At 38.9% G+C, this 14,261-nt stretch overlaps 1 pseudogene across 1 annotated transcript; it reads left to right on the top strand.

Annotated features, from left to right (window-relative positions):
• The first annotated feature begins 4,854 nt into the window (after positions 1-4,854).
• Positions 4,855-8,967, top strand: LOC148692426 (uncharacterized; annotated as a pseudogene). Its single transcript, XR_015954512.1, has 4 exons — positions 4,855-7,439; positions 7,573-7,632; positions 8,388-8,530; positions 8,740-8,967. The product of XR_015954512.1 is annotated as an uncharacterized LOC148692426 (transcript).
• The last annotated feature ends 5,294 nt before the right edge of the window (positions 8,968-14,261 follow it).

Genomic DNA, 14,261 nt, shown 5'->3' with positions numbered 1-14,261 from the left:
TTTCCCTTTCCTTATTTTGTAACTTTATGTCTGATCGTCCATAACAGGGGATTTGAGTAGAAAAGATTTCATTGTCCGAAGCTTTTTCTCCCTTAATCGAAGCAAATTCCTCATTTTCGAGCAAAATCTATTCCCTTGGAGGTGACTCCAATTTCCCATTTTGATCGCTTCACTGGGAAGGTGACGCATTATGTGGAGGACGACAGTGACTTGGCAAGTGATTTCTCCTAATATTTTCATACCAAGCATCATTCTTCTTTGTACTCATTATCTTTTATCTTTCCTAGTCTTCTCGAGTACAAGAACTTCATCAAACACCAGTTTCTATTTTTGGGAAGCCCATAGTCCCTGAGATTCCAGTGGTTTCAGGGATGGCTAATCCGTAAGTCTCGCTGGCAACTCCTACTAATGTACCCGAAGTCTTTGAAGTGTCTGTTCCCCAACCTCAGGTCATTCCTCAGGTATATTATTATTTAGACTTTCTGCTTTTCTTCTTCAAAACATATTATTTACTTTTTTCCTGCTTCTGTTATTTGTACGTTTTTGTTGAAAGTTCGAGCACAGTTTCTCCTCCTTTAGTTAGCTATGACAATCTTCCCCAGCAATTAACTGAAGTAACTCATCCTTCTTCCAAGGCTCCGGACTTAACTCAGGTAGATTTACCTTGTCCTCTTATGTCTTGTGAATTCTTCTTTTTAACACATCTGTTTTGGTTGCAACAGGATTCTAAAGAAGGCTCGGGCAATTCTCCACCATTCTTAGTACGTAAAAGAGATCTTCCACGTTATTCTCCGGCTTCTAGGGGTACAAGGGCCTTCACCTTAGGTCTAAAAAACAAGCCAAGACTACTGCAGTGACTACTTCCATTCCTGCACCTGTTTCTGCTCCTGCTCCTGCGCCTACGATCCTTCCTATTTCTCTAGCTGATGTTGCCCCTTCTGTTACGGTTGAAGGTGTGAGAAGTGAACCTTCTGAGTCACCAGCTTCATCTTTGCTAGATTTGGTAAAGAAGTTCGAGCAAATCAAAACCAAACTGCAGTCACCCTCAGCATCCTCAGAGTTTCCTAATTTTCAACATGTTCGTCATATCTTCAAGGATTGGATGAAAAAGGACTTTACAACTTCCTTTAGTCTTAAAACCCTCTATGACGCAGAGAAGATCTTATTGAGCTATACCATGCTCAGTTATTATACTAGGTTCAATATAAATCTTTTCTAAGTTTCTTTGAGAATTTGCAAGCATTAAGGGATCAACATCAAAAGGCGAAGCGGGCAGCAAACCGAGTGAAATGCTTGCAAGAAAAAACATGTAAAGAGTACAACCATGCTTCGACAATTGGTGGATGAAGGGTCAGTGATGGAAGAAAGGATTGCAGTGGTTGACTTTGAAATCTAGCGCTTGAAGGAGCAGTTGTCTTCTCTTAAAACTGAGAAAATGACCCTTACCAACCACCTTTCCCAAAAAGTAGAAGAGATGGAAAAGATTTCCCAGAAGGTTGAGGATTCCAACGTTCAACTTGTGAACAACAACATGTATTTAGGAGAACCAGGGTGGATTTTCACCATCATGCAAACTTACTTCTCTAGAGTAGTTGCTCTTGCTGAAGATGTAAAGTTACTGGACTAAGATCCCTGTAGCCCTTTTATGAAATGGAATGAAATCTCTTTTCTTTGAATTTCCATTTTCTGAACTTTTTAATAGTAAAAGTTTTTCTTTTGTGGCTTGCTTTGGATTTTTCGGGTATTTTAAGAGTTTCCTCTGTGGACCCTTCATTCTGCTCCTACTTCCCAAGTGGCTTTCCATCTTTCTTTCTTGGACCACATTAGGTTGACCATGTTTATAAGAGCTTCTGGGAAGGGATCTGTGTTAATCATCATGTTGGCCTGAGGTTTTTCCAATAACAACTTCCCTTTAATGATGAGATCTTGTATCTAATCTCTAAATTGGACACAGTTAGTGATGGAGTGATTAAAGGTGTAGTGTAGCTTGCAATACTTTTTTCCTCTTAATTCATCAGGCTTAGGCAGTTTTTTGGTGTTGTTGGGCACAATCACTCTTGCCCTCACCAATTCTTCATAGATCTCTGCGGCCTTAGTTAAGTCGAAGGAATAACTCTGGTGTTTTGGGGGTTTCATGGGGACGAATTCACCATCGTTCATTATTATCTTCTGATCCTTGACTGGCTGAACCAATCCCTTGGCTATTAAGGGTTTAAAGGGAGTGGTCATCTCTGCTACACACATGTCTGTTACCTCTCTCCCTCGACCATCATCTCTTTCTGGCTCTCCCTCAAATTCCACTTGGTGAATGACGGCTTTACTTTTGTAGAAATATGGTGCTTTAGAGGAGTGTTTTAGTTGCTGCTCCTTAAGCAACAACTTCTCATACTTAGTGGCTGCAATCACCAAGTCTTGAAGCTCATTAAACCGTGCGTCATAAAACTTCTTCCTCAAGGGTAGTCTCAAGGCTTTCTGAGCAATAACTATAAGCTGGACTTGGTTGATGGGAAACTGGCATCTCATCCTCGTTCTTCTAAACCTCATAATGAAACCTTCAGTAGATTCATGCTCATATTGTTTTACCTCAACTAGATCATTGATGGTCATTTCTGGCTCCATCCTGTAGAACTGCTCGTGGAAAGCCATCTTCATTTGCCCTTAGTTAGCAATGGAATTTGGGGGTAATAAAGAGTACCACTAAGATGTTAAGCCTACCAATGAGTTCCCAAACAACCTCAACTTATAGTTGGGATTGTCTTCAAATGCTACACAATGGTTGGACAACTTGAAGACGTGATCCCTGAAAGATACATTGTTATCTTCTCTACTGAATGTTGGGAACACGAGCATCTTGAAATTAAGAGGAAATGGATTCTGCTCATTAATAAACTCCGGGTAGGGCTTTTGATAAGCGATTCTAAACAGCGGGCGAGCTTATGGCTGGGCATTTCTTACCACCATCCTTCTTAACTCATCCAACTCATTTCTGAGTTGTTGGTTGGCTGTATTATTAGGCGGGGTATGAGGAATTTCCCTTTTTGGGCTACGGTCATTACCTGATAAAGCCTCCATTCTTGACTCGGTTTGCCTCCACTTGACGTCCACTCCGTTTTTAGCCAATAATGGTGGCCTATAAAGAGGGGGTTTGTCCATAGTTGTACACTCTCCTTTCCCGTTGGATTCCCCGATAAACTGGGGCATCCCATACTTTGTTTTTTCTTGCCCGTTTTGCCCCCCACTATTTAGTGGGAATAGGGGGTCGGGCAACTCTGCATCCAGAATTTCCTCCAGTACTACTGATCCATTTTGAATCCGTCTTTGTTTTTCCCTTTGTTTTTGTTCCTCTTTTCTTCAAGTAAAGGAAACAAAGGAATAACTGGCTCTTCCACAGGCCTGGCTTCTCTCATCGTCTCTTTAGCACGATCATTTTATAGGGTAAAATATTCCAAATCTAGTCTCCTTTGTAGATGTCCTGTTAAGGAACAGAGTTTGCTTACTTTTTCCCTTGTTTGTAGAGAATTTCTCTCCATACTTTTTATGACAGCCATCATTGTAGCCTGCAAGTCTTCATTTGTAACCTTTCCTCTTGATTTCTTAGAAGGACTTGGGCTTTCTGTTAGGATAGGTTCTTGCAAGTCTTCGGGGAGATTTGCCATGCTAGATCTTGGCATGTATTGGGGTGGTTTTTGTTCCTTTTTCCACCTTAAGGTTTGTTCTTTCCTTCGTCTTCTTGGCATACAAGATTTGAGTCCCACCGGGTGTGGCAAAACTATGTTCGGGCAAGAATTTCATTGGGAAGGGTCCGTGGCTCGAGCACATAGCTCCCCGAGGAGTTGACACTTTGTTTGACTGTCGAGCTCTCACTTGCTTGTTGGGCTGCAAGAAGAGGACATAGTTAGTTCTGAAAGGTGTCTTTGTTGGGCCTTAGATGTAGGCCGGGAGGCTCGCAATTAAAACTAACTAAATGCTGAGGCATGCCACTGCCATCTTTGTATGTCAAATGTAAAATGAATGTATTTAAGTTGATTACTTATGCCCCAAGTTATTCTGACTTCTCATCATCAAATGATTGTCGTAGATGGGTTAAATCCACATTAAGTTCTTTTCTATGCTTTGAGATCAAGGACTTTTGTTTATCTTGTATGCTTTTTACAAAATAGGGGTTCAGAACTAATTAAGATATTAGTTTTATTTACTTTTATGATAGTAAAAGTACTATGTGAACCAGATCTGAGAGTTAATAGAACTTTGGATCATCAGGAGACCGAAAATAACTTACATATATACTAAGGGATACATTATAAAACTAGATCTATTAATGGAAAGGCAAAAAGAAAGAGAGTCGGGCAAGGTTAAAGCGTCTTGCAATCTCTTTTCTTTGCAGTTACAAAGGGTTAAGTAATAAAGAGGGATGTGGGGTAAATGAGTTTACACAAGGGAATCGATACTACAACATTTGGGGAAGGTAGCATAGCTTTTACACAGACAAAAGATGTCTTTCTATAGGAAATCTAGGGTTGAAAAAGGGTGCAGAATCTGGACAAAGCGCAGCTTTCTGAGTATTTGCTTGACTAAGTGACAAGTTGTATGTTTGTTTGTTTGATTGGTTGAGTATCCTTGTCTCTAGGCCTTTTTCCTCCCTTTATAGACGAATTAAACCCAATTGTGTTGTTTCTGTTCTTACCCGAAAGTAACTGAAGGGTAATGAATCATCAGCATTTTTACATGTTCTGCCATCCAAAAGTACTTTTGGGCCGGAAATAGGTTGATTTCCATCTGTTGTCACTTCTCTTGTAAAGACCTAACCTTTGCATTTAATAGAGGCCGTCATTTTGTCTTGAGATGGATGATCTGAGCTCGATCCTAGGCTTCTGACATACCTTCTTTATTGAGCTTAGTTGGGCTTCCTTCGATTTGAAGCCGAAGTTCAATAACCCAAACACATTTAACTTCTTCTCTCTCTCGTTTCCTCTCCTGCATCGCCGGCAGCCGCTGCTCGCGACTTCTCTGCCGGCTTTCTTTGTCGGAGGATTCGTCTTATCTCTCTCTCTCTCTCTCTCTCTGAGGTATGTAATCTCACTTAATTCTTCAATTTTTCTTCCATTTTTTGCTCTGTTTTTCCTTCGTGGTTCTTCTATCTGCTAGATATTAGTTGATAAAAATGATGCCGAAAACTTGCTGTTTTGGGGAACAATTGAAACTTTAGGGTGCAAATTCAGTTCTCTGATTTTACCGAAAACATTTTTTATTTTTGGGAAATATTGAAACTTTAGGCTACAAATTAAGTCCTCTGACTTTAGTGTTGGCACATGCATGTGTTTTTCCAACCCGGAGAGTTGGGATAAGGCACTATGTTATCTTTTACTTGAAGAACGTTGACAGGGTTGTAACGTGTATCCGCCCATGTTCAAATCATGTTTGGTTGATTCGGGTTCTCTGAGAAACTCTCTGTTTTTAGTGGAGAAGGGGAATTTCAGAGCCTATTACGCCACTGCGTCTGCGCTGTTGACGAGGGATGCCCATGTGTTTGAGGAAAACCCATTGCCGGTTGAAGCCTATGTGATTCAGGAGATTAACGCTGTGAGAGAAAGGTCTGGCATTTGGAGAAACCGGAAACTTTATCCAGACGTTGCCAGAGTGTTTAAATCTTTGGACTGGAGGTTTTCCAGGTCTGTGAAGCAGTATGGCTTTTCTCATTCTTTAAGTGCGTTTAGTGTTATTGTTCATGTCTTTGCATTGGCGGGGATGAAAATGGAAGTGCAGTCTTTTCTCAATGATATTGTTTGTTATTATCAAGATGCTAAGTATGATGCATTTGGGTTGTTCCCATATGTATTTGATTCACCTCACAATGGGGCGAGAACTCTTGTATTTGATGCACTCATTACGGCTTTTGCTGCCTACTCGATGCTTGAGAATGCTGTGGATGTTTTTGTGCAGACCAAAAACATTCAGCTTGAACCACACATTTGATCTTGTAATTTTTTGCTCAAGTGTTTGGCAGAAGCAAACAAATTGGAATCTGTTAGGATTTTATTTGAATGTTTAAAAAAGTATGGTCCTTCGCCTAATGTTTACACTTACACAATTATGATGAACTTTTACTGCCAAGGACATGAAGGGAAGGGTGTAGATATTGGTGAAGCGACCGACATTCTTCAGGAAATGGAGAAGCGTGGGAAACACCCAACTGTTGTGATATACACCAAATATATTCATGCACTTTTTAAAGTTGGATGGGTTGAGTTTGTTTTGGACTTTATTCGAAACTTGAGATGCAGAAATCAACCTCTTAATAGTTACTGTTATAACGCCATACTTATTGGATTTTGCCAAAAAGGCGAAACGTATGAAGCTTGGAAGATTTTGGAAGAAATGAAGATGTATGGGACAATACCAGATGTTTATTGCTACACCATTTTAATAGGTGGATTTTGCAAGGAAGGAGATATTGAGATTGCTCTCACTTTATTTGAAGAAATGGAGCATTATAAAATTGAACAGTCTTTAGTTAGCTATAGCTCACTGATATACGGCCTTTGTAAGATTGGGTTGGTGGATAACTCACTGGATATTTTCCGTGATCTTGAAGCTGCTGGGGTGCGCCCTGATGCCATCACTTCTACTCTCATTGTTGAAGGGTACTGTAGGGAAGGACGCTTGGAGGAAGCCTTGAAATTTATGTATGAGATGCATGATCAAGGCATAAACCTTAACTCATATACTTATAATGCAGTCATCAAGAGTTTGTGCAAGGAAAGACAACCGGAAAAAGCGTGGGAATTTTTCCCTCAAATGCTCAAGAGGAATATACATCCAGAAGTTGCAAATTATAATACTCTTATGAATGGTTTTGCAAGGCAGTTAAGTACAAAGAAGGCCTTGCTTGTGTATAAAGGAATGCTGAGAGTTGGTGTCATGCCCAATACAGTAACAATTACGATCCTTATTAACACATTCTGCCAGGGAGGCAAAATGTGTGAAGCTTATAACTTGTTCATGGCAATGAGTGTAAAGGGTTGGGTTGTGGATGTCATTTCTTACACGTCTCTAATTGCTGGGTTTTATAAAATTGGACACATGAACAAGGCTTGGGTGTTGTTCAATGAAATGTTGAGGAATAACCATTTGCCCAATGCAATAACTTACACCTGTTTAATAGATGGGTTTTGCAAGTCCTTGCGCATGGATTTTGCCAGCTTCTTGTTTGAGGAAATGAGGAGAACAAATGTTATTCCCGATGCTGTGACTTACACTGTGCTCATGATTGGGTATTGCAGACTTGGGAATATTGATAGAGCAATTCAATTATTTGGTGAAATGAAGTAGAGGGGTATTGCCCCAGATATTATTGCCCAGGAAACTATGGGGCTTTATACTGGCGCACTTACAAAATGTTAGGATACTGAAGGAATGATGTTTTCAAGGACCACCACATGGTATACTGATTGGATTTCTTTCTATTTCTTCAATTTGGTTTATCCTTGTAGTTGTATCGTACTAGTTTTGTACTTCTGAAATTTTAGCTGAGTACATATTTAATGTTATTGGCCTATAACTTTTCTTTTTTAGATGAATACTAGCAACTCTATCTGAACCAGGGAAAGGACATATGCCGAAAGAATCTTAAAGGCAAGTTATTTCTTTACATCTGTTTTATTTCTGGACCATTTTTTTCTTTAAATTTGCATGCATGTAACTGTCATGTGCATTCTTTGTATTTTGACTAAAGTTAGTATAGGATAATTTTTTAGACTTCTTATAAGTGTTATGAATTGAATTCTGGGCCAGATCTTGTTGAAAATGTAATGATGGGTCACTCTTAAATACCAGATGACGTATTCAATAACCTATTGGGTACGGGTTGACACTTTGCAATAATCGAAGGACATGTAAACTTGCCTTCTTCATAAACAATTACTTCATGTTTCTTAGTTTAGGTTGCTGATACGAATATTTCTGGAGCTTCATTGATTTGTTTTACTGAATTTATCCTAAATGTATTTGTGGAGCTTCATGTTACTTAGTTTAGGTTGCTGATACGAATATTTGTGGAGCTTAGTTGATGTGTTTATGGACATGCTTGTTTCCTGGCTCAAATGTTCCGATTCTCATGTTCTTAAGCAGCAACAGAGGTGTTTCAAAACTTCAGTAGACGTCGTTGTTTACTTGAACAAACAATATGAACTTATAATTCCAGTTGATATGGGAGGAACAAGTTATCAGTTCAATAATCTATTTAGATTCTACTTTAAGTTTTTCAATGAGAATAGTCCCTGTAATCTTATCTTTTATATGTAATTTTGATGCATGAGCGTGGACTAGTTGTGGAGGGGAAGGTTTGATGAAACCTAAGTGCTACTGGATCACATGTTTGTTATCTGCAGGCAGGGCAAACCATACAAGTTAGTGAGAAGCTTCAGTCAAAACAATTTATTTCAACAATTTGGGCTTCACTAAATATGCCGTTTACATATGGCGAAGATAGAAAATGCTGATTAGACTTGGAGGAAACAATAGTGTGCTGCAGGTAATTCTTTATCCCAGTTGGATACATCATGCATTTATAGCATAGCTAACTGAGTACAGTATGATTTTGTATTCAAATTCTTAAGGATATCATAGTCTTGATTCCGAAGTTAATTATATATATATATATATATATATATTATCACCAATATTGAGTGGGATTCCTCATTTAAATGGTTCACCAGATTCTTTGGATGTGATGACTTGCAGCTTTAATCATATTTCCGAAGAATAGACTGGTGCTCTAGATACTTTGAAGATTCCAGCTTTACCCTGTAGTCATCAATGGGTAAACCTCTTCTTGTACATGTAATGTTGACCGTTAATCTGTCATAAGTTTTCCTCTGCCTTTGTATTTTAAGAGGAAGTGGACTCCACAAACATACTGATGTATAACCATTAACCAGACAAAAATACAACATGAAGTTATATAACAAAGGGGTGTGATATGAAGAAGAGTAGACACAAGAAGATAAAAAATATGAATTAAACTCAACTGGTCTGATTATAATGCAGTTTCATATTTATAGAAGCTGCGGAAAATAGACATTAATTGTGAAGTAATCCAAAGGTAAAGACTAACAGAAAAGACAGCAAAAGAATCATAATCATGATATAACATATAAACATGAATGTGGATGAGACTTTTGGCAGCAAATTCTTTCTTTGTTCTTAGAAAGTTTGTAGATTTCTGTTCATCCATGAGAATGAAATGATTCCAAATTAGGTTGGGTTTTTATTGATTTCTGACAAACTAAGCTGCACACAAATAATGTGTGCAGTTTTGTCAATTCCAAACTCTTCTACCATTGTCATCTATAGGCTGTCCTAGTTAGTAGACCACAAAATGGCCTGACATTCTTTTGGATCCCTCCAGAAGTGGTAACGCTGACTCTCTGTTGACTACACTTGCCCGTTTGAAGAAATTTATTCTAGTTGCCATTATTTTCCTGTATTTTGTGATTGAAGCATGTATGTTCCTATTATATTGCTTTCTTGTCTCAGCAATGAAGGAGCATCAGAATAATCAAATGATAGATTTTAAGAGGATTTGAACATGGTGAACTCTTTAGTCACTCTAGTTGACAAATGACTATGGCTTCTTAGGTTTTTATTTTTGTTACTCAAATGAATGCATAAGTATTTGCCTAAACATGTCATTGTTGCTGGAAACATTCTTTGCGCTTTCTTAGGATTTGAAAGTATTGACCTCTTAATTCACTTGTTGATAATGTCAGTTGGGGTTTTTAGTTGTGCTATTTTATATACATGCATCGTTGTTTGCTTAAAACGTTTCAGTTTTCGCCTGTTTGCACTCGTATTGTTTTTGAGGTCTTTAGTTGTCAGCGTAAAAGAGACAAATTCATTGAGTATATATTTTTAACTCAATTCTTCTTTAATGAACTTTTCCTTAAAGAAATATGGCAAAAAATTCGCTGTTTAATGTTTTTTCATTATTTATATACATTTTGGTAATTTCATCTATATAACAGGAGTAATAGGTTGGGGAATCATGGTGAATCACAGCCATTGATTTATCCATGACTCAGTTAATTTTCATGACACAGCCGTACTTTGTGTCTAGGACTATAAATGAAGCCAAGTGCTCAAACATAATGAAGAAATGATGGTTTGAGTTGTCTATCTGACTGTCTTGGATTAGCATTGGCATTGTAGCATATTTTAGAGCATTTGCGCTACCTCTTTCCTGTTTGTCTGCTTTGAAATGGTTTAACTTAGAACACAAGTATCATTCTTGTGATTTACCGTGGAAAATGTGTCTTGAAAGGATTTTCGTGCTTTTGCAACTTGCTTTGCACACTAAACTTCCAAAGTAAGCTATTTTAATATTTGATACTTTTATAGGATTGTCTTGGAAGGCACTTCTGTCACATCCCGGCCCGGGGTGGATCACTTCCCGGGCTCGCTCCACCACCGTAGCACAATGTTGTCCGCTTTGGGCCCCGACTACGCCCTCACGGTTTTGTTTCTGGGAACTCACACGAGAACTTCCCAGTGGGTCACCTATCATGGGATTGCTCTAGCCTCCTTCTCGCTTAACTTCGGAGTTCCTACGGAACCCGAAGCCAGTGAACTCCCAAAAAGCCTCATGCTAGGTAGGGATGAGAATATACATATAAGGACCACTCCCCTGGGCAATGTGGGATGTCACAATCCACCCCCCTTAGGGGCCCGACGTCCTCGTCGGCACACACGCGACCAGGGTTAGACTCTTATACCAAATTGTCACATCCCGCCCCGGGGGGGGACCACTTCCCGGGCCCGCTCCATCACCGTAGCATGATATTGTCCGCTTTGGGCCCCCAGCACACCCTCACGGTTTTGTTTTTGGGAACTCACACGAGAACTTCCCAGTGGGTCACCCATCATGGGATTGCTCTAGCCTCCTTCTCGCTTAACTTCGGAGTTCCTACGGAACCCGAAGCCAGTGAGCTCCCAAAAGGCCTCGTGCTAGGTAGGGATGAGAATATACATATAAGGATCACTCACCTGGGCGATGTGGGATGTCACAACTTCATAGTTTACACATATCATGGGAAGGTTAAATGGACGGTAACATCCTCAGAAACCTGCCAATTTACCCCTTCTCTTGCACGCCTCTCTATATTTCTGTTCAGTGACGGCAGAAATAAGTGAGGGGTTCAGGTGGAGAAAAGAGTTGTGGAGGGTTCACTTCCGTGATTAATATTATTATTTGTTTTCATTTTTTCTCTCTAATTGATCATCATTAATTGAAATACCCTTGTTACTACTATGTTTAGTTATCCTAATCTATAGTAATTCATTCCATTTTCTCTTTCGATGTTTCATGAAACAATGTGAAATCTCTTGCCCAACACTTTTTGCAGACTTCCAATTGACGTTGACTGTGCTTTAGAGGTGGGAAAAACGGGAAGAGAGGGATGTGAATAGCATCGATATTGTAGTAGTTGGTTTAGGTTGGTTTTCGTCAGGTCTCAAAGGGGGAAGCAACCTTGGATTGTGGACACAGGATGGCGCTGAAATTACTTTTGGAGAACGTTAGTTATTGGTCGGGCTCCATTCTGGGTTTTGATACCGGAGGCAGTTGGCCACCGGAGTAACTTGAAGCTCAAGGAAAAACCTTCAAATGGAGAGTGCAGTTTTCCTTTCCGAGGCTACCATTCGAGGTTTGAGACGATCTTGGCTACCATCTGCTTAAAGAAGTTGTCGAAGGCTACATTGCGGGTCTTCTGTTAGGAGACGATTTTGTTTATCGAGAAAGCAGTTGTAGAATCATTCGTTTTATTGTTGATTCGGGTCATAACACTTGGTTACGTATTTTTGTTGTGTAAGGGCATCTATGTTTGGCTTTACCGCCTATTGTGTAGTTGATATATCCACATGCTTCACAAACAAGAGTAGATGAACCCGCACAGACGAGGGTTAATATTATGGCATATTTGTCATTTTGTCCCCTGAACTTGTACAGAGCTGTCAATTTTCTCTGAAATTTAATTTTAGCCATTTACCCTCATTAACTTTTATAATTAGCCAATTTCCCCTTGAACTTTAATTTTAGCCGATTACCCCCTGAACTTTTATAAATAGCCAAATCTCCTCTTGACTCTACATTTAAAAAATTTTCATTCAGTTTGATCACACGGACAACATATGACAGTTGTATTGGGGCAAAAAGAATGGAAAATTGGAGGGAAAATTTTAAAATCTAAAGCTAGGAGGGAAATTGGCTATTTATAAAATTTTAGGGGGTACTCAGCTAAAGTGAAAGTTTAGAGGAGAAATTGCCTAATTATGCAAGTTCAGGAGGGTCAACGACTAAGTGCCCCAACTTAACATGTCAATAATGAACACCCATAATCCCATTGTCGGTAAACTCTTTTCCTTTAGTTGTAGCTATCTTCCTTGTATTGTATGAGGGGATAGTATGAAGTATAGGAGCTCAGGTACAAAAATAAATGCTGTTTTTAATACCCAAAAATCCTTATCAGGAGGCCCTTCTTGTTAATTGATTCATAGTTGTCCATTGATGTAAGTTTCAGAGCTATTCATTAAAAAGTTTTATAGTCGTAAGGAGTTTGTAGCTTAAAGGGTGAAGAACATTTACTTATGCATTTGAGGTTTTAAATTCGGTTTTCTCCTTCCATAGTACTGCTTGTATCAAAAGTCTAATGGTTGCGTTGAAGTAAAAAACATTGAAAAGCATAAGCTGCTTCTATCACCTTATGTATTAATTTCAAGCAACAATGTTCCTATAAGTTGTTACTCCCTTATAACTTACTAACCCAATTCCATACCAACGGTATCCTACAATTTTGAATATCGATTTATTAGTAAAAAGCCGTCTCCTATATTTGAATTGCCGGAACAAGAATTTTATGTGAGAGTTGAAGCCTAAAAGGGAGAATTGGGAAATTTTCCTCATAAGGGATCTTAGTGGTTTTCCTTGGAGATGGAAAATCCACCCGCCGGGTTTTATAATTTGCAAATTCTTCCGTGGTTAATTAAAAGAATGAAATTGGCTGATATTATGACGGTACTAGGTAGATAGATATCATTATGGAAGAAGTTCATCGTTGAAATGGTAATTGATAACTAGAAGTACAAGATATCAATTGTGTCATTCTAAATTTGTCTCAACCTTTTTAAACATTCCAAACAAGTATTCAATCTATTGATAATGTCACATCCGTTGAGCCCTAATTAAATTTCTGTTAGATTAACTAGGTTTTACTTTGTCTCCAACATCAATAGAAGGTCATGAAAGCATAGCTTCCACCAAGTAACCGCCCTTTAGGCCGTCACCTCTAAACCCAATCTATAACCACAAACTCCCACCCTGTAAGTCAAGCTGCCAACATCCAGAAAAGGTCATGAAGGTTGCTAAAATGGTATGAATTACCATGACGTAGCTTCAACTACCTTCATCATCTACAAAAAGGACTGGAAGCTTTACTACCTCCTTTAAACTCTATTTGAATTTTTATCCTTTTTTTTTTAAAGAAATTTTCCAATATTTATTATTTTATTGATGAACTTTTCATATTTAATTTAATTTTTCATTTTCATATCTCATTGTTGCCACATGTAAATTTAACGAAATAATTGAATGCGACTTAATAACTACTACTCGCTTTAGTACTATGCATGGAGTTCCAGCAAAAAAGTATTGTGCATGGAGTAAATAGATTAAAGGGGAATGGCACACTACATTCATGACCGGCACGCAGATTCCTCATACACACCAGCTGCAATCTTACGTGGCAACTCTATCCATGTAAAACACCGTCTCACTCCACGTGCCTCTCCCCAAAACACCACTGCCCTCCACTCATAACCACCGCCAACTATTAAACCACTCATTTCTTGGACCTCCCTCCCATTGGGTTTCAAACAAAATTTGGCAATTTACAGAAAACCCAGGACTTTTGAGCCATTTTAATTTTCATCGTCCTTAGTCATCACCATGGCTCCATGGGAAGTCCTTGACCTAGTTTCTCACCACCTTGACCCTAAATCCCTAGCCATATCCTCCTGTGTCTGCAAGTCATGGTTCATTTCTCTGTCTTGCGACCACAATTGGCAGCCCATTTGCACTTCCCATTTCCCTTCTCTTTCTACCCTCAAACTTGATAACATTCATCCAGATATGTAGAGATGAATGTATGTATGCAGAACATACAATAACAAAGCCTAAAGAAATAGAAAGACGAGAGCGAGAGAAAGAGGAA

The sequence above is a fragment of the Pyrus communis genome, chromosome 12, assembly GCF_041283825.1.
Source record: "Pyrus communis isolate YQ-2024b chromosome 12, ASM4128382v1, whole genome shotgun sequence".
NCBI classification, from domain to species: Eukaryota; Viridiplantae; Streptophyta; class Magnoliopsida; order Rosales; family Rosaceae; genus Pyrus; species Pyrus communis.
This window is presented reverse-complemented; position numbering and strand designations above follow the sequence as displayed.